The sequence below is a fragment of the Triticum urartu genome, chromosome 2 (genome assembly GCF_003073215.2).
Source record: "Triticum urartu cultivar G1812 chromosome 2, Tu2.1, whole genome shotgun sequence".
Lineage (NCBI taxonomy): Eukaryota > Viridiplantae > Streptophyta > Magnoliopsida > Poales > Poaceae > Triticum > Triticum urartu.
The window spans coordinates 746,386,351-746,407,704 of NC_053023.1; the positions used below are offsets into that span (position 1 = coordinate 746,386,351).

The 21,354-nt window shown below is 44.8% G+C and overlaps 1 long non-coding RNA gene and 1 other non-coding gene across 2 annotated transcripts; both read left to right on the forward strand.

The window, feature by feature from the left end:
- The first annotated feature begins 1,962 nt into the window (after nucleotides 1–1,962).
- LOC125534605 lies at nucleotides 1,963–7,904 on the forward strand. Its single transcript, XR_007294518.1, has 9 exons — nucleotides 1,963–2,323; nucleotides 2,435–2,527; nucleotides 2,637–2,730; nucleotides 2,848–2,973; nucleotides 3,257–3,352; nucleotides 3,446–3,652; nucleotides 4,476–4,695; nucleotides 5,605–6,133; nucleotides 7,442–7,904. It is a non-coding gene; the product is annotated as an uncharacterized LOC125534605 (long non-coding RNA).
- Nucleotides 7,905–16,014: 8,110 nt separating this feature from the next.
- TRNAQ-UUG lies at nucleotides 16,015–16,086 on the forward strand. The gene has a single exon. It is a non-coding gene; the product is annotated as a tRNA-Gln (tRNA).
- The last annotated feature ends 5,268 nt before the right edge of the window (nucleotides 16,087–21,354 follow it).

A 21,354-nucleotide genomic window follows, 5' to 3' on the forward strand; every position in this document is an offset into this window, starting at 1 on the left:
AGGGCTTTACCCTCACCCTGTGTCGTCATAAATCCAGACCGCCGACGGGGACAGAGCGTGAAAGGCGTCCAAACCCTTGGATGCGTGTCTGAATTATTCCCTTCGATTTCAAGGTGCCCTTCTTGCTGCGTTTCTGAACCTTCGTGGCTTCCGTTAATCTCTTCATCTAACTTTACTTCAAAAATCCCTCAGATGGCCCTCATTCTTGCTCTTCATCTAACAGGATTTGGAAACGTGGAGCAAGGCCGGCCCATAGGCCGGGCAAAAGGGGCGACCGCCCCGGGCCCCAAGAGGGGAGGGGCCCAACTAAAACTTACACTAGTAAGATTTTTGGTAAGCACAAAACTGCAGCGAGAGGAGTGGCTAGAGGGCAGATCGGGATCATCTGCAGGCCAGGAGAAAGGAAAAGCCTGGTCAGCACTTCGGAATATACCTATACTCTCGAAGATCAAACTATTCGTCTGGCGTTTGGCACGGCATTCGCTGCATACCACGGATGTGTTACACCACAGGAATATGGCAACCCAGGGCACATGTCCTTTGTGTGGATGCCAAGACTCGTGGCGGCACGCTTTGATCTCCTGTACGATGTCGAGGTGTGTGTGGGCACTATCGGATGCAGATGTGCTGCTAGCGATGGCAGAACTAGAAGAACCAAGTGCAAAGAGATGGCTGTTTGAATTATACAGCAGGATGGATCACTCCAAATTTACAACAATGGTTGTCACACTTTGAGCGATTTGATATGCTCGGCGAAAAGCTGTGTACGAGGCAATCTTTCAAGCGCCGCACCAAACTATTTCTTTTGTGAACAACTTCCTTGCGGACTTGCAACATATCCCTAAGGTGAACATGACGGTGAGCATGTCAGCACGGGCGGCCAGGACTCAACGCTGGCTCGCTTCGGAAACCGACACTGTCAAAGTGAACGTTGATGGAGCAGTAGCTCGGAGCAGAAGGGCGAAGCTGTGGCTGCACTATGTCGAGATGAGAATGGCAACTACCTGGGGTCTTCGGCAGTGTTCTACGAAGGTGTCATTGATCCAACGGTCTTAGAAACCTTTTCTTGCAGAGAGGGACTAGCTTTGGCAGAAGATCTGGATGTTCATGATGTGGTTCTGGCTTCCGATTGCAAAGGAGTAGTTAATGACATCAACTGGGGAACAAGTGGACCGAACGCAGCAATCACACATGAAATAGTAGCTCGTAGTTCTGATTTTTCTTCTTGCAAGTTTATTTTTGAGCGTAGAAACTTCAATTTGGAGGCTCACAATCTCGCAAAGTATGCATATAATCTAGGCATAGGTAGAGATGTGTGGTTGGGCAATCCTCATAACCCAACTATTGTACCTATGAACATGTCTCTGAATCAATAAAGCTTGCGAGATCTCTCCAAAAAAAGAGTATACATTACATCTGGAATATTATTCAATGGATAAAATAGAGCCTCAATTAGCATAAGCATAAGTTCACACTACATACTGATAAGTTATACCACGCTTAGGCAAACCAATCCGATTGCGGAGTTGAGTTCAAATACATTAGTCTCTCTTTTACAATGCATGTCTTAGTATCATAATGAAAATTATGATATATCGATTTCAATGTTTAAACCAATGCACAATTTTTAATTTGATAAACGTCTAGGCATCTCATTTGCACCAAACTAAACCAAGTGAATCTGGACGAGCACATTAGGTAATCGAATCATGCATAAAAGTATAATCAACAACATTTTTGGTTCTTCGAATTACTGAACCTATCATGCAGGCCACATTTTCTATGTCCTAGAAGTTTCCATGAATATGACCACCTAATATACACTAGAAATTGCTATAAAAATATTTGTTGGTATGTCTATAATTTATAAATCTCTATCATAATATTCAATATAACATGAAAAGATATATGAACACACGCATATATATGCAAATGTGTATACACTACACCGTTTATGCAATATTAAAAAAATAAATATGAAAGATTGTCTTAACAATAAAGAAAAGTTTTGGTACATCATAAATTTTTCATTTTGTAAAATTAAAATTTTCAATTATATACATTACAGATGCATACCAAATAATAGTATAAATGTTATTTGAAAACATTTTATGTGGCTAAGTAATAAAAAACATTAATTACAATTGTAATATGATACACTTAGTTTAAAATAAGTATAAAAGTTTAATATGAAAAATAATTATTTTACATCGCCCCGGACCCAAAAATATATTGGACCAGCCCTGACCTGGAGGCGTGTGGCTGGGACGAGAGCGTGAAAGGCGTCCAAACCCGTGTCTGATCAGTTCCCTTTGATTTCAAGGTGCCCTTCTTGATGCGTTTCTGAACCTTTGTGGTTTCCTTTGATCACTTCATCTAACTTGTACTTACAAAACCCCTTGGATGTCCGTCACAATATCTGTTCATCTGTCAGGATTTGAATCGCTGGAGGCTTGCGGCCGGGACGTGCTCGACAAAGCCGTCAAACCCCTGGTTGTGTGTCTGAACTGTTCCCTTTGATTTCTAGGTGCTCTTCTTGCTGCATTGCTGAACCTTCATGGTTTCCTTTGATCAGTTCATCTAGTACTTTAAAAATCCCTTGGATGTAGCCCTTACTCTCTCTGTTCATCTGTCAGGATTTGGATCGCTGGAGGCTTGCTGCCAGGACGAGAGCGTGAAAGGCGTCCAAATCCTTGGTTGTGTGTCTGAACTGTTCCATCTGATTTTAAGGTGCCCTTCTTGCTGCGTTTCTGAACCATCGTGGTTTCCTTTGATCAGTTAGTTCATCTTGTTTGTACTTTAAAAATCCCTTGGATGTGGCCCTTACTCTCTCTGTTCATCTGTCAGGATTTGGATCGCTGCAGGCGTGCTGCCTGGACGAGAGTGACAAAGGCGTCTGCACCTTCCTATAAGGCACAAATCCTACCTGTTCTTGCTGCAGAGGCTGAATTGAGTCTGGGTCCTGTTGTAAAGGTGTTGTTCCTACTTCCTCTACATCTAACTATGTTCTTCCATTTTGGTGATTGGAATCTGTAGAACCCTCTATGCTTGCATGGTTATTTGGTTATGTGTATGCCAGCAGGAGGTGAAGCGTTAGTGCTAGAATTGTTGATTTTGGTGCCTGTTTAGCCTCTTGTCTTGCATGTTACACAAGCTAGTAATGCTTCCATAGAACTAATTTGAGCGATGTTTCACCTTTAGTAGTGGGTTTTGCTACTGCTCCTTCATCAATCTCATTAATTTTTCTTTCTTCTAGATGTCGAAGGTGAAGCAAGATGTTTTCGACAAGGCACACGCAAAGGCAGTGGCCTCCATTGCAAGAAAGAGGCCCCCCCCCCAGCGCTCCTTTAAAGTATTTAATCTCTTGCAAGATGTTTTCTTAGTTTTCAGTCTTTAGAGTCCTCTTGTTTATCTAACTGGCATATTTTTGTTTAATCTTCAATAGGATCTTGAAATTATACAAATCACCTCCACGCCTACTGCAGTTCAACTTTTGCGCATGTACAAAGACATCCACAATTTGTTTGTCAGATATAACGCTGCCCTGGTACCAGAGAAAGTGTGTTTTCCGAAGCCTCGTGGAGGAATTTCGGCAACTTTGAAATCTGAGATTCTAGATGAGGTTCCAATAGCTATACCTTATGACAAGCAGGTATCTTGATCTTTTTTCCCATTGGTTATTGCCTCTCGTATTTTAGTTGGTGGCCTAATTTATACTCCCTCTGTTCCTAAATACAATACCTTTTAGAGATTCCATTATGGACTACAGACAAACGTGTATAGACGTATTTTAGAGTGTAGATTCACTCTTTTTGCTTTGTATGTCGTCTATAGTAGAATATCTAAATTGTCTTGTATTTATGAACGGAGGGAGTACAATCATTGTTGTCTCTGTTATGTATTTGGCTGCTTATTCATGTGTAAATCTACTTTGATAGTACTCTCTCTTGTCCGGTTTATAAGGCTTAAATCTAATCTCATCAACCAAGGCACTTGGTGAGTGGAGGAATGTATCTCGTACTCTACAAAACTACCCAAATTAAAATGATGCATTAATTTGGATTAATTGCAGTGCATGCATGCTTGACCACTACTCCCTCCGTTCCCAAATATTTGTCTTTCTAGACATTTCAAATGGTTACAACATACGGATGTATGTAGACATATTTCAAAGTGTAGATTCACTCATTTTGCTTCGTATGTGGTCACTTGTTGAAATCTCTAGAAAGACAAATATTTAGGAATGGAGGAAGTAGATGAGTAGGAAAGTTACATACATTGGGGAGTTCCTTTTTAATTATTACATGCAAAGATTTAATGCACCTTGGAATCTCAATAGGAGATGGAGATGAGCCCTTTAAATTGGAAAAACGAAAAAATGGAGATGAACCCTATAAACCGGAAAGGAGGGAGTAGTTAACTTTAGTTTTTTGACATCAAACAACTTATTGCTTTATCTTGTCATCTTGATGCAGACTTTATATTTCTTTATCATTGAGGTTATGGTGGATGCTGATGAGGTGTTTCAGTTCCCGATGCGTTTGGACAGTATGTACTGCTGCGGTTTCCGTTGTATCAAGCGCACTGAAGATCCCTTAAAAAAGGTTTGGTATTCTTTTGAAAAGGTGTCGATCTTTCCACTGAGGCTTTTCAATAACAGGGAGAATCTGGTCTGTCTTTAGCCTATAACAGCTTGTAAGTAATTCTGCCTCTAATATGGAAGTTTTGTTGGAATGCCCATTGTTTGTCAATTAATTTTTTGTGTCTGGATCCTTACGTTGGGGTACCATTCATACAAATGTGAATGCTTAGGGAAATGCTAATTAGAATTTATAGATAACATATACACAATCATTCGGGGAAACAATTTGGCCATTTCCCTCATGCTTAGCACTATCATAATATTGTATGAAATAATGATAAGTATTTTGTGAGACTACATGTGTTGCATATTATATCTAGTATAGATCCAGCACCAATGGAGATTTGTATGGCTCCATGTTTGGATGTGTTCTATTTTTGTGTTTTTCCTGCTTTACTCGAGTGTGTTAATCCCCTTCATAAATGAACCTGAATCATGAACATAAAAATGGAGTCTGAACTATTCCTCATGGATGAGTTCTAGCTATGCACATGAACAAAGTCGCAAGAATTGGGGAAGCAGGATGAGTCAGATAGGAGCTGAGGGATCAATAATGAATAAAGAATGTTCTGCTGCATTTAAAAGATGCTGAGGGACTTGATGTTCTGTAAGCATTCACAACAAAATTTGCTGCTCCTAAATGGATGTGACCAGGCTGAAACGTTTCTGCTGGTTGGCTTGTGGGCGGGGACCGACAGAGTTATTCAATGCTACACTACCTGGGCTCTGCACTTGCACCATCGTTGTCAAAATGAGAAATATATAAATGTTGATATACTTCAGGATTTATCACTTATGTTTTATTTGTGCACCCCATGTTAAAACAGCATGCGCCACATCCTTTTACTGCCCTATAGGAACATTGTTAGCTGTTTTTTTGTTAAGTGTTCTGTGCTGGGTTTTTCCCTGCCTTTTTGTTGTATTTGTTTGAAACTTATTCTTTTTTTCTCTTTGAACAACAGTGCAAAAATTCAAATTTATAAGGGTGTAATTGCAAAGTTCTGTAATCACTTTCGGCACTTTCGGCCTTGCCGTAATGATCCAGTGGCTCAGGTGTTAAAAGACACGATGTACTTTATATTTTCTGAAGCCTCCAGGTTTTGGTTCGCCATGGGTCTTTTTGAAAGGAATTCAGAACGAACAGGATTATGCCGTTCGTCTCACTGAGCTAATGGGAGATCTAATACAGAGTTATGGTAATTCGTCTCGACTTGGAGTATACTTGTGGCTAGCATTCCTTGAAAGAAAGATGGCGTTATCTGCCAAGTGCCTACTACATGATCCTACCAGATTTCCGGACTTGCTCCTGGCCTTTGACGAAGAGGCCAAAACTTTCTTTAAGTTTGAACCATTACTCAACTTTAGAGGACCAAATAATGATTTGAGTCTTGAAGCCTTGGTTGGAGAATCGCTATTCATTGTCAAGTACAGCTGCGTCCTTGTTCGGAAGGCGCTGATGCGTAATGCAGGCTACAACAAAATTTTCCCTGTGTAAGTATTTTTATTTCTTGTGTTATTTTCTGAACTTGTTCTCTGGTAAACTACACATTTAATTAGATTATAAGCACATCTATTTCCATTATATAACATGTATATAGACACACTGCTCAAACATTGGTAGAGATAGTGGATAATTTATATGCCATTTCTGAGTCAGTATGACTGGATTGTTTAGTCCAAAGCCTACTGTTTACATTGATAGTTATGCCCATTTTTAGTTGAGGGTTTCAGCTGATGATGGACACTGGATTTTGTATACTTTATCCACTAGTTTATGTACAAATGTAATTGGGGAGAGGGTAAATTTGCGAGCAGATACTGTAACTGTGGTCAGATTTCTGAAGCATGTTTAAAGTTGAGTAATGGTTCAAACTTAAAGAAAGTCCCAATTATTAGCTGGGCAAACTTTCCAAAGTTGAGTAATGGTTCAAACTTAAAGAAACTTTCAACTTCTCCTTGTTTGTTGTAATCAATCTTTTTGTAATGTCCCAATTATTAGCTGGGCATATGCAGAATGCTGTAGCATACAAATAGTGCACTTTGCTTGTTGTGTCAGCTCCCATTCACGGGTGTTTCTCTCTCTGAACTTGTTCGCTCAGAGTAAACTACACCTAATTCCGTTATAAACCATGTATGGACACACTGCTCAAACATGAGGAGAGATAGCGTAGATTTTATATGCAATTTCTGGAGTCAGTATGACGCACTGATTGTTTAGTTAGTCAGTAAGTTGTCCAATGTCTACTGTTTCAGCTAGTTGTTTGGACACTAGATTTTGTCTAGTTTCTCCACCAGTTAATGTACATACGTAATTTGAGAGTAAACTGCTGTCAGAATTCTGAAGCATGCTCTTTTCCCTGATTGTGAAATACCAAATCTTGTTGGTTGATTAGTCATCTACTAGATTGCTGCTGCCTGCTGCTGCTACGAGCTTGTCTGTATGAATTGTTAATCTACTTTTTTTTATGCGCATGCTCTCCTCTTTAAGTCAGTACTATGCAGAGGGCAATGGCAGTTTCAGCTTTTCCTTGTTTGTTGTAATCCATCTTTTTGTTATGTTCCAATTATTAGCTGAGGGTACAAATAGTGGACTTTGCTCATGGCAGGAGCATGAACATTGTTTTTCTCCTTCCCATAATTTGTTGTGTCAGCTCCCTCCCATGCACGGGTGCTATTCTCTCTGAACTTGTTCGTTTAGAAACTACGCCTTGACACCTTTAATACACCTAATTCTGTTGTATACCATCATTTGTACTTTTTATATATTATTTATAAATGCTCTTTGTTGCTTAATTACAGGATGACGCCAATATCTCCTGACGATGTTAATTGTTACGATGACTGAAGGAGCTGCGCTGGAAAACACTAGTGCTGAAAGAGTCCGTCTGGCGAATGTTTCTCATGTGTCTTGGGTAGAAGTGACCAGTATTTTGTCAAATGGTTCTCCTGTGCCTTTGGATGTAAAACCGCACTGCCAGTAGGATTGTAGAAATTTTGGTAGCAATTGGGCAACTATTACCAACCAAATTTGATTCCTTGCCTTTGTTGGTTTGGATGTAAAACCGCACTACGAATAGGATTGTAGAAATTTTGGTAGCAACCTGGCAGTTATAACTAAATTTGATTCCTTGTCTTTGTTGGCTTGGATGTAAAACCGCACTGTGGGTAGGATTGTAGAAATGTTTGGTAGCAATTGGGCCTTTGTTGGCTTGGATGTAAAACCGCCCTGCGGGTAGGATTGTAGAAATGTTTGTCGCAATTGGGCAACTATAACTAAATTGGATTCCTTCCCTTTTTTGCTGACTTTTTGTTGATGACTTTTGTTTCCTGGCAAGCTGGAAATTAGTGATTTGCTTGAAGTTAGCAGTAGGAAGCGGTTTCCTTTTTGTACGTATGAAAGTTATCAATAGAAGCAGCCTTTTGAATGAAAGTTAAAAATCTCGCTACCCATGCCAGCAAGCAACCGCCCAATAGTGTAGGGATGATCTAGGTTGTGTTCCCGGACGCACTTGCGGCGGTCGTCGCCGAGTAGAGGCCAAATGGTGTACAACAAGATAGTTGCCTTTTGTTTAGCAGGCAATTGCCAAGGACGCTAAAAGGTCAACCGACGTTTTTTTTAAACAAGTCAAAACTGACCGGCAGTGCATTGTGTAGGCTGAACTGCTGGGGAGTGGCCAACAAACCGATAATTCGCGATAAGAGACAAAGTCAAAGTTATTTTTCTCTGTGAGACTAGACAAAGTTCATATATGTGACCTCTGAAAGGAAGAAGATCCAAGGACAACATTTTCAACGCTATCATTTCTTTCTCTTTCGATGAGAGAACCTCAATTCTAACAGCTAAAATCTAAGCAAATTTTTGTATGCAACCGCCATACCTGTCATCTTATTTTTAAGAACTTGTTTTGTGAGAACTTATAAAAAAATATGTTTATATTTTGGTAAACAAATAAAATGTGGAACAAGAACAACTGACTTCATTTTGGGGAAGGTCGATGGGAGAAAAATAAAAAATGGGAGGAAAAAACCAAATAGAAGAAGGGAAGAGGGTGGAGCATGTGTAAGAAAAGTTGGACGAAGGAGAAGTAAAATGGGAACCTTACCTTCTTTTTAAGTAGTAGAGATAACCTGTACTACTGGTGGCCAGGGCGGTTGTACCGCTCGGGTCGCCATAGCCTGGTTCTGCTTCCTAGTGCGGTTGTACCAAGCGCTTTTTCATGTCCAACGGTTGGATTTGAGGAGGGACAAGGGGGTTCTTCCTCCTCCCACTCCTATCTCTCTCTCTCTCTCTCTCTCTCTCTCTCTCTCTTACCCCAAGCTCAATCTTGTCCGATCTCCTTCCCTAGCCAACCATACTTATTGATTTTCTAGGGATTGAGGTTGGAGACCTAGATCTACACTTTCACCAAAAGAAATCTGATCCCCCTTATATTCTAGTGAGGGTATTGTTACTCTTGGGTGTTTGGAAACGCTAGACGGAAGGGAAAATCCAGCATCGCCTTCCCAGAAGCAAAAGAAGGGAATATTTACGGACTTTTGGCATCCACTGGACATCCAGCGACTACATGACATCCGGTACTGCCTGCATGCATTTTCTAGGGTTTTGGTCCGTGTACCCCTCCTTACCCCCTAGACTATAAATACGCGTCTCCTACTCCGCCCTAGGGTTACGAGAAAGCATAGATGATGAACTAGAAGCGCATTGCTCCTACCTACACTATTCCTTAGGGAATATCAAGACCTCCCTCTTGTGGAGAAGAACCTCGATCATAGGATTGCAAGACCCCTCCTTCTCTTTATGATTTGGGATGAACGCTACCTTGCGCTACTTTTCGTTTGTTGTTCTTGTACCTTTGTGGATCTTGTGTGCTTGCGAATTTAGTAAATATGTGATTTGGACTTGTGTCTTAAGTGTACTTCTTGTGATTGGAGTGTTCCTCTCGACCCCCCCCCCTCCAAGTGAGAAAAGATTGGGCTAATTATGGTTCTTCCCTACATCACGTGACTTCCGCATCTTCAACCAAGCTTTACTCGCCCACCAAGCATGGCAGCTCATCACTAAACCGAAATACTTATGCTCTCAGGTATTGGACGCAAAATATTAACCTTATACATCCCTTAAGGACATGGTTAACGCGTCCCCAACATGGCATGCCTTACGACATGGGCTCGAGCTGCTTAAACATGGCTGCTATGGCGAGTGGGCAATAGTAAGAGGGTTCGCATATGGCGGGACTCGTGGATTCCCGCAACCTACATCTTACAGGCCCATCACGGCGCGGAGCACCTGCCAGCTCCGATGGGTGTCTGAACTCCTGGATGCTAATAGCCGCCGACGAGTAGATCTTCTTTGACACGCCCGAGACATGGAACAAATCATGGTGATTAAAACCACCCCCGCACAGACTGGACAACATCCTTGCTTGGGCCCCAAACCCCATGACACCTTTAGTGTCTGCATCGCGTACATGCTAGCGGTGGAAGGAAGTACAAGCACCACATCGTGCGCCATGAGTAGGGAACCAGTCCCACCATCTAGAAGGCAATGTGGGGGTGCCCTACTCCCCTGAACGTATGAGTATTCGCAAGGCCTGTCGCGATGAACTCACTGGCTACTCTTGAAAATAAGCATAAGAGGAAGCTTGAGGTGTTTGACATGTGTATTTTATGTGGAATGGAACGAGAGACCTCTTTCCATGCCCTCTGGAGATGCCGGTGATTGTGGATGGAGATGGCGAAAATCTGGAACATGCCCAAGCTGGAGACTGTTGGCAACACAGGGCCAGAGTGGATCCTCCACTTACTTAACCGGTGCACACCTAACGAGCGCCTGCCAGTGATCATGATGTTATGGCGAAACTGGCACGTCAGGAACGAGGTGCACCATGAGAAGTCGGCTCCCCCTATAACAACATCGGCCATGTTTCTATCCGGCTGCATCAATGCCACTCAATACCTAGCAGCAGCATCTATCCTTTAGACATAGCCAAAGGAAAGACGGTGGTTTCGTACAGCGGCATCATGCTAACAACATCTCACATAAAATGTCGTTGTCCGTGATATGCCTCCGTCGTATCTATAATTTTTTATTGTTCCATGCCAATATTATACAACTTTCACATACTTTTGGCAACATTTTATATTGTTTTTTGGGACTAACATATTGATTCAATGCCCAGTGCTAGTTCTTGTTGTTGGCATGCTTTTTGTTTCGCAGAATATCTATATCAAACGAAATCCAAACATGATAAAAATTTACAGAGAATTATTTTAGATATGTGATTTTTGGGAGGTGGAATCAACGCAAACGGAGGCCTACGGCCTCCACTAACCACCAGGGTGCACCTCCCCCCTGGCGCACGAGGGTGTCTAGTGGACACACCGTACGTCGGTTGGGGCTCTTCTTCGGGCGCAAAGAAGCTTATATCCGGAAAAAAAATCATGTTAAAATCTCAGCCATATCGGAGTTACGGATCTCCGGATCTTTAAGAAACGGTGAAAGGCCAAAATCTGAAAACGCAAACCAATCTTGACGGCAATCTATATCAACAATCTTGCTACCGTCAACACCAAATTTCTCCCCCTCTATACAGCGGTGTAACATCTCTTCTTCCCGTTGTAATCTCTACTTAAACATGGTGCTCAACACTATATATTATTATCCAATGATATGTGGCTATCCTATGATGTTTGAGTAGATTTGTTTTGTCCTATGGGTTGATTGATGATCGTGATTGATTTGAGTTGTATATTTTATTTTGGTGCTGTCCTATGGTGACCTCCGTGTCGTGCAAGTGTGAGGGATTCCCGTTGTAGTGCGTTGCAATACATTCATGATTCTCTTATGGTGGGTGGCATGAGTGACTGAAACACATACCCAAGTAAGGGAGTTGTCGCGTATGGGATAAAAATGACTTGATACTTAATGCTATGGTTGGGTTTTACCTTAATGATCTTTGGTGGTTGCGGATGCTTTCTAGAATTCCAATCATAAGTGCTTATGATCCAAGTGAGGAATATATGTTAGCTCATGCCTCTCCCTCATATAAAATTGCAATAAAGATTATCGGTCTAGTTATCGATTGCCTGGGGACAAATAACTTTCTTGTGACAAACAACTCTCTACTAAAACTAACTTAATTGTTTCTTTATCTTAACAACCCCTAACTTTTATTTGTGTGTTCTTTATTGTCTTGCTAACCTATCCTACAACACCTACAAAGTACTTCTAGTTTTATTCTTGTTCTAGGTAAAGTGAACGTTAAGTGCGCGTAGAGTTGTATCGGTGGTCGATAGAACTTGAGAGAATATAAATCCTACCTTTTAGCTCCTCGTTGGGTTGTACATTCTTATTTATCTAAAAAGTTACAATTGATCCCCTACATTTGTGGGTTATTAGTCCGCTAGTAGTACCATGGAGCAATGGATGAAACCCCCCTTGGGATGGGAAAAGCTTAATATAGATGGTTCCTGGCAAGAGGAGGAGAGGTGCTTGCTTGATCTTAGAGCATCTACAGTTGGGCGCCTCAAACCCGCCTTATACGCCCGGCGGGCCGCCCGATGACTGTTCGGTCGCGAAATTTCAACCCAGACGGGCACCTCAAACGGGCCTCAAATGCCCGGGCGCCTCAAACAGGCCTCAAATGCTCGGGCAGCCGCAACGTCGGACCCGACAGTCCGCCCCCACTACAAATTGCACCAAATCCACCCCCACAGACCTACCGGGTCTATTTGCTATCTCCTCTCTTCTTACTCCTCTGCGTTGTCCGTCTCGCAGCTCCGCCGCCGCGCGCACTTCGCAGCCATTCCTAGCTTCTGCCATGCTAGCTCTTCCATAGCAGTCCTCTCTCCCTTCCTCGGTGTGGGGGACGTCGTCGCCGGGCCGGACGCCACCGCAGTACGTCCGATAACTCTCTGACTTCGCCTTATGCTTGATGTGTTCGATACATTCTCTGACTGGATTTTTTGTGATTTTATTATGGAAATGATGGATTCCGATGCTTCATCATATGAGGAGTATGAACCGACGGAGCTTGATCAAATGATTCAAGGTGAATTATTTGATTTCTCAGATTCATACGAAGAAGTGGACATGATCATGCTCATGAGCATGTAAGAGGAAATGGACCGGGCGGAGTTTGTTGGGCGGTGCTTGTGAAGATCATATCTAAACCACATGGCAATAAACGGAGCCACTTTGCAACAATGCAGGAAGTGGCTAGGAAGGATGTGGAAAGGACATTTGGTGTGCTTCAAGCTCGTTGGGGGATTGTCCGTAGTGTTGCAATGATTTGGGAAACGGAAACATTGTGGCAGCTGATGACATGTTGTGTTATTTTGCACAAGTTGGAAACCCGAAAGATCAAGATGCAGCTCAGCTTATAAAGTTTCTGCAGATGCATCAGAATCTTTGAGATCTTTAGGTGCACACGCAGCTACTTAATGATCTTGTGGATCACATGTGGACTCACAATGGAAATCAAAGAGCTGATGTTTGAGTTGTGATTTTCAAATAAATTTTATGTAAACACTGCTTATGCCCGGTACCAACGTTTGTTATTTACGTGCGACATTGGCTTGTGTGATCAACGTGCATGGATTTGAGAGTCCGAAATTCAGATATGAGGGTCCGTCCGGATGCGCCTGCAGGCGTTCCCGAGGGCATCCGCGGACATATAGGAGGCTGGAGTTGCCAAGTCCGGCTGTAGATGCTCTTGTGAGATTACACAGGTGCGTCAATCTTTGCTTCATGCTGTTTCATACCAAGATGTGCCAACGCCTTGGAACCCGAAGCAGCTGTGCTTCTTGAAGCTCTAACTTTGGCGCTTGATCATAGTCCGGAGAAGCTTGTGGTGGAGATGGACAGCTCAACACTCACACAAATAACCAATGAAGTAACACACAATAGGCCCAATCGCGGCCCTGGTGGGAGACGCAAGGAAGCTGTTACATACTCAGGGCATCTCCAGTCGTTGGCCCCCCCAGGACGCATAAAAATCGCCCCCTGGGGCGAGCCGGCGATACACTCGGCGCTGGGGGTGGTTTTGCGCCCAGTCGTCGCCCCCAGCTCGCCCCCAGGTGCCGAAATTGGCCCACTTTGCAGCCCAATTTCGGCGAATAAACGGCCCATATTCGGCGTGGTTTCGCCGTGTCTCGGCGTTCAATTATCAACACAATTATTTCTTATCACATATTTCATCACAGAAAAATCAAATACTTCAACAAAATACTACAACAACAAATAGTTCAATACAAATTATATAGTTCAACAAATAAAAACTCGTATTTCATCACGCGGCGTCCCCCTTGAGCCTCCATAGGTGCTCAATCAGATCTTTCTGCAGTTGATGATGCACTTGTGGGTCTCGGATCTCCTGACGCATACTGAGATAGGCAGTCCAAGTTGCCGGTAGCTGGTGATCAACTTCGGCTAGAGGACCCTGCCTGTAGTATGGTTCAGTGTCAAACACTGGGTCTTCTTGCTCGCTCTCGATGATCATGTTGTGCAAGATGACACAACAAGTCATGATTTCCCACATTTGATCTTTCGACCAGGTCTGAGCGGGCTACCGAACAACAGCGAATCGAGATTGGAGCACACCAAATGCCCGCTCGACATCCTTCCTGCAAGCCTCCTGAAGCTTCGCAAACCAGGCGTTCTTGCCTCCTGCCACAGGGTTTGAGATCGTCTTCACAAATGTCGACCATCTCGGATAGATGCCGTCAGCTAGATAGTACCCCTTGTTGTATTGGTGCCCATTGATCTCGAAGTTCACCGGAGGAGAATGGCCCTCAACGAGCTTGGCAAAAATAGGAGAGCACTGCAGCATGTTGATGTCATTGTGAGTTCCTGGCATACCAAAGAAGGAGTGTCGAATCCAGAGGTCCTGTGTGGCTACCACCTTAAGCACCACACTGCAACCGCCTTTGGCGCCTTTGTACATCCCCTGCCAACCAGATGGGCAGTTCTTCCATTTCCAATGCATGCAGTCGATGCTTCCAAGCATCCCAGGAAATTCTCTTGTTGCATTCTGGGCTAGGATACGAGCAGTGTCTTCCGCATTGGGTGTTCTCAAGTATTGTGGCCCAAACATTGCCACCACTGCCCGACAGAACTTGTAGAAACACTCTATGCTGGTGGACTCGGCCATGCGCCCATAGTCGTCGAGTGAATCATTGGGAGCTCCATATGCAAGCATCCTCATCGCTGTCGTGCACTTCTGGATGGAGGTGAATCCAAGAGCGCCAGTGCAATCCATCTTGCACTTGAAGTAGTTGTCGAACTCCCGGATGGAATTCACAATCCTGAGGAAAAGCTTTCGGCTCATTCGATAACGGCGCCGAAATGTTCTCTCGCCATGAAGTGGAGCATCCGCGAAGTAGTCGGAGTAGAGCATGCAGTAGCCTTGCAGACGATGCCGGTTCTTTGCTTTCACCCGCCCCGGCGCCGAGCCACCTCGCCGCGGCTTTTCATTGCTCGCCAGCAGCTGGGCGAGGGCGGCGAGCACCATCAGATGCTCTTCTTCCTGGACGTCGGCCGCGGCTTCCTCCTCCAGCAGCGCGGCGAGCTCTTCCTCCTCATCCGAGTCCATCGCCGAGACAGGCAAAACGCCGAACACCTTGCGCTCGGTGGGCGTGTACCCACCGTTAAACCGCGCCTCCGCGGCCGGAAACGCCCAGCTGCTGTGGGAGGGGCTGCCGCGGCGAAGCGCTGCTATTTTCCCGCGGGGAATGGCTATCTAGCGGAGTAGGGCGGCGGCCGTCGCCAGGATATAGCTAGTGGTGGCCGAGGGCGCGGGGGGGTGTGAGGCGAGTCGGGGGAAGAAAACCTTGACTTTTCCCCTGTCGGTGTGGGCCAGGCGTGCTTTTCCCTAGCGCCGGAGCCCCCAACGGCTCTCCAGCGCGCCGGGTTCGGCCTGTGACCGCCGGGCGGAAAAAAGGTTCGAACCGGCGATTTTTGGCGTCCTGGGGGCGCGACTGGGCCGTTTTTTCGACACCGGCGCCGAAAAAGTGGCCTGGGGACCTGTTGGGGGCGCGGCTGAAGATGCCCTCAAACAGCATGAAAATTAGTTCGGTTAAACGTGAGCAAAATAAAGTTAGCCATACGCTAGCCCAGTTGGGACGTTCTTTGTCTAAAACTGTGGTTTGGCTGCGTCGCGTGCCTGATGAGGTTGACCTCTTGTGTCAGCAGGATTATAATGGTTGTGGTTGATTAATGAAAATTTTCCTTTGCGAAGAAAAAAAAAGATTAGACAAGACCTGGTTCTGTATAATTACCTCGGGGTATAATATAAACTTTGGTACCTGCGGAGCTCCATCCTCGGCTGCATCATTATTAGTAGTGTTCTGTAAGAAAAAAAATAGCATCAAGTGGTTCTATGGTGTAGTGGTTAGCACTCCAGACTTTGAATCTGGCGACCTGGGTTCGAATCCCGGTAGGACCTCCTTTTTTTTCCATATTGTTCTTTTGCTGTTAACGCTGACTGATCTACTTGTTCTTTTGCTGTTAACGCTGACTGATCTACTGCTTCTTGGCACTAATTAACCCTGATCAAGCTGTGAACTAACGTGAACACGGTCCATTAAAAAAACGTAAAAAGACAGTAAGCACTCGCGAACCAACTTGTGGTTGAGATAGTTAAGTGGACAGTGATATCCCCAACCCACCAGGGTTCAAATCCTGGTGCTCGCATTATTTCTGGATTTATTTCAGGATTTCCGGCGATGCGCTTTCAGTGGGAGGAGACATTCCCATCGACGACGAGGCGCCTACGGTAACTTCATAAATCTCAAGATGATATGCCGGCTCAGTCTCTCGGAGGTGCTCATAAGGTGTGAGTGTATGCGCGTGTATATGAGTACTTGCGTCTATATTGATGCTTAAAAAAAAAGACAGTAAGCACTCGTCCATGTACTCCGGTATCATCATCCAACTAGTAGTAGTAAACTTTTACTACTCCGATTTCTTGTGTCAACTGGTCAAATCGGATTGGATGACAATATCCCATAAGCTGCCGTTTCAAACGGAGCCGGCCGATTCTTACGCAAAATTAGGACAAGAGAGACCCGATGATCATGCATGGGCTGCTCGATGGAGAGACCAGATATACTACTCATTCGATTAAGTAGTTGCCGCGCCCGCACCGCACATATAGAGGAGCGTACGTGTTCGCCGGAAGACCAGAGAGATTAGACAGGGCCACACACATCGGGGTCCGGTAGTACTAACGGCCCGGGCATCATGCAGGCGTCTGAAAACAACACATCATCATAAAACCCATGAAGAAAACTAAAACATAACTAAGAGAAAGTTCCACATGACTCGCACGCAGATGATTAGTGCCAATTTCTTTTGCTTTTGCGGAAGATAATCGTCCATCTTAACTTGACAGTGGTTGATCGAGAGGGGCGAGGCTTGAGATCTTGCCTTAGTAGTGAATCGGTTCGTTTGATTCAAATCTGTAGGCGGCTATATTTCTTACATAATGCACACGAAGAAAGGACTATAAGTGGTTGTTTGGCCTTCATGAATGCACATGACATTGTCGTTCGCTATATATAGACCGATGGAACCAAGGGAGAAAAGCGAGTGCTTCTCAACCGTTGGCAAGTGTGTTCAAACTTTTGCAACCCGCATCGTCCCAATCGAAAAGGAGAGCCCATTCGAGGTGGTCGTTGCTCGCTTTTTAGGGGGGGGGGGGGGGGGGTGATGTGTGTGTCTATGTTCAAATTTCACAACCCCGCGTCGTCCCAACAGAAAAGGAGAGCCGCATATGAATAGGCACACCCTTGTTTTGTTTTGGGGGTGGGGTGGGGGGGGGTGCACTGTTCCTATTTTGCAAGCCCCGCGTCATCCCAACAGAAAAGGAGAGCCGCACACGAGCATGCACGCACTTGCTTTGTTTAAGGAGGGGCGCGTGTGCAATGTTCACAACCTTGTGTCGTCCAATTTGAATAGGAGAGTCGAATCTGAGCGGGGCCTTCCTTGTTTCCTTAAGAGGGGTGTGTACTATGTTTCAATTTCACAACATTGTGTCGTCCAATTTCAAAAGGAGAGTCGAATCTGAAAGGGGCCTTACTTGTTTCCTTAAGAGGGGCGTGTGCTATGTTGAAATTTCACAACCTCGGGTCGCCCAATCGAAAAGGAGAGCTGAATCTGAGTTGTCCCTTGGCTATATCTTTTTTCGGTCGAGCACGTGTTGAATCCAAGCAATCCTATAATGACCTAAAGGGTAACAAGAAAGAAACACAAGGAGTATTCCTCCACCATCGATGAGTATGTTCAAATTTCGCAACCCCGCATCATACACTTGAAAAGGCGATCGAGCCGAACCTGAGTTGTCCCTTGGCTACAACTTTTCTAGGTCGGGCGAGGACAACAAGGAAAATTAGATCATGGGAGGACGCCGCCGCTTGGGTCTCGAAGGCCACTGCGTCACCGGCTTACACAGCTGGTGTCTTGCCAGCTGAGCGGAAGCGTAGACCACGGCGACCATCTTCCTCCGACCAAAAACCAACTCTGATCCGTGCTTCATAGAGGTGGAGGGAGGCTATTTGTCCCCTCTTGTTGAAGCATATCTCTCCAGGCTACCGGCAGTCCGATGAGCAGGCTGCCGGACATGGGGAAGACATGTTGTGGGAGTGGAGATCTGTCGCGGCCGGATGTAGACTAGTTTTACCGCAACATAGTATAGTTTAGTTAAAAATATGCCCAAAATATAAATGTTTTTGTTTGGTTTGAATGAAAATCATTCGGTTTGCATGTAATTCGTTCGGTCTATTTAAAGCCAATTTGAAATGTACTATGCGGCTAGCATTGGATGGCCGGCTCCAATATCCATGTCCGCAGACCGATCCCTAGATATGGTATCCGATTTGCGGGTCAGATGCTTAATAAACTTTTGCATGCATTCATCGTCTGTATTTGTGTGTCAACCAGTGAAATCGGAGATAATATCCCATAAGCTGTCGTTTCAAACAGAGCCAGCCGATTCTTACGCAAAATTAGGAGAAGAGCCCCGACGATCATGCATGAGCTGCTCGATCGAGAGACCAAATACTATTCGGTTGTACTAGTGATATGTTAGTTTGGTCGAGTAGTTACCGCGCCCGCACATATAGCGCGTACATGTTCGCGTGAAGACCAGAGAGATTAGACAGGGCCAGATATCCGAGTACTAGTAGCTAAATCCTTGCATGTCCGGTAGTACTAACGGCCCTGAGATCATGCACGCATGCATCCATGCAGGCGTCTCAAACAACACATCATAAACACCGTGAAAAATCCAAAACATAACTTAAAAAAAAGTTCCACATGCTTCGTATGCACATGATTCGTACCAAGTTCGTCGTTCTTCCTTTACTTTCGCCGAAGATAATCGTCGATCTTAACTGGACAATGGTTGGTCAAGAGGGACGAGGGTCGACATCTTTGCCTTGGCGCCCCACACATTTCCAAAGATGGCAGTGAATCAGTTCGTTCGATTCAAATTCATAGGCGGCTATATTGCTTACATAATGCACATGAAGAAAGGGCTATAAAACATGGCCTCCATAAATGCTCATGACATTGTTGTTCGCTATATATAGACCAATGGAACCAAGGAAGAAACACAAGTGCTTCTCAACCGTTGCGAAGCATGTTCAAACTTTCGCAACCCGCATCGTCCCACTCGAAAAGGTGAGCCCATTCGAGGTGGTCGCGTCCCCTTTTTCAAGGGGGAGTGGGGTGTGGGTGGCTATGTTCAAATTTCAACCCCGCGTCATCCCAACAGAAAAGGAGAGCCGCACATGAGCAGGCACGCCCTTGTTTTGTTTAGGGGGGCATATGCACTGTTCCAATTTCACAAACCCCGCGCCGTCCCAACAAAAAAGGAGAGCTGCAGTGCAGGCACATCCTTGTTTTGTGTATGGTGGGAGGGGTGCGCAATGTTCCAATTTCGCAACCCTGTGCCGTCCAATTTGAATAGGCCTTACTTGTTTCCTTAAGAGGGGCATGTGCTCTGTTCAATTTTTGCAACCCCGCGTCATGCAATCGAAAAAGAGAGCCAAATGTGAGTTGTCCCTTGGCTACAACTTTTTCCGGTCGGGTGCGTGCTAGATCCAGGCAATCCATTAATGACCTTAAGGGTAACAAGAAAGAAACACGAGGAGTACTCCTCCACCATCGGTGAGTATGTTCGAATTTCGCAACCCCGTGTTGTCGAATCGAAAAGGAGAGCCGAATGTGAGCTATCCCTTGGCTATAGGTTTTTTTCAGTAGGGCGCGTTCTGGATCCAGGAATCCATTAATTAATGAGCTAAAGGGTAACAAGAAAGAAACACGAGGAGTACTCCTCCACCATCAGTGAGTATGTTCGATTTTCGCAACCCCGTGTTGTCGAATCGAAAAGGAGAACCGAATGTGAGCAGTCGGTTTGCTACATGTTTTTTCGGCCGGGTGTGTGCTGGATCTAGGCAATCCATTAATTAATGACCTAAATGGTAATAAGAAAGAAACATGAGGAGCATTCACAATCGTCGGTGAGTATGTTTGAATTTCACAAACCCGAGTCGTCCAATCGAAAAGGAGAGCCGAATCCGAGTTGTCCCCTGGCACAACTTTTCTCGGTCGAGCGTGTGCTGGTCCAGGCAATCCGTTAATTAATGACCTAAATGGTAATAAGAAAGAAACATGAGGAGCATTCACAATCGTCGGTGAGTATGTTTGAATTTCACAAACCCGCGTCGTCCAATCGAAAAGGAGAGCCGAATCCGAGTTGTCCCCTGGCACAACTTTTCTCGGTCGAGCGTGTGCTGGTCCAGGCAATCCGTTAATTAATGACCTAAATCGTAGCAAGAAAGAAACATGAGGAGCATTCACAATCGTCGGTGAGTATGTTTGAATTTCACAAACCCGCGTCGTCCAATCGAAAAGGAGAGCCGAATCCGAGTTGTCCCCTGGCACAACTTTTCTCGGTCGAGCGTGTGCTGGTCCAGGCAATCCGTTAATTAATGACCTAAATCGTAGCAAGAAAGAAACATGAGGAGCATTCACACTCGTCGGTGAGTATGTTTGAATTTCACAAACCCGAGTCGTCCAATCGAAAAGGAGAGCCGAATCCGAGTTGTCCCCTGGCACAACTTTTCTCGGTCGAGCGTGTGCTGGTCCAGGCAATCCGTTAATTAATGACCTAAATCGTAGCAAGAAAGAAACATGAGGAGCATTCACACTCGTCGGTGAGTATGTTTGAATTTCACAAACCCGAGTCGTCCAATCGAAAAGGAGAGCCGAATCCGAGTTGTCCCCTGGCACAACTTTTCTCGGTCGAGCGTGTGCTGGTCCAGGCAATCCGTTAATTAATGACCTAAATCGTAGCAAGAAAGAAACATGAGGAGCATTCACACTCGTCGGTGAGTATGTTTGAATTTCACAAACCCGAGTCGTCCAATCGAAAAGGAGAGCCGAATCCGAGTTGTCCCCTGGCACAACTTTTCTCGGTCGAGCGTGTGCTGGTCCAGGCAATCCGTTAATTAATGACCTAAATCGTAGCAAGAAAGAAACATGAGGAGCATTCACACTCGTCGGTGAGTATGTTTGAATTTCACAAACCCGAGTCGTCCAATCGAAAAGGAGAGCCGAATCCGAGTTGTCCCCTGGCACAACTTTTCTCGGTCGAGCGTGTGCTGGTCCAGGCAATCCGTTAATTAATGACCTAAATCGTAGCAAGAAA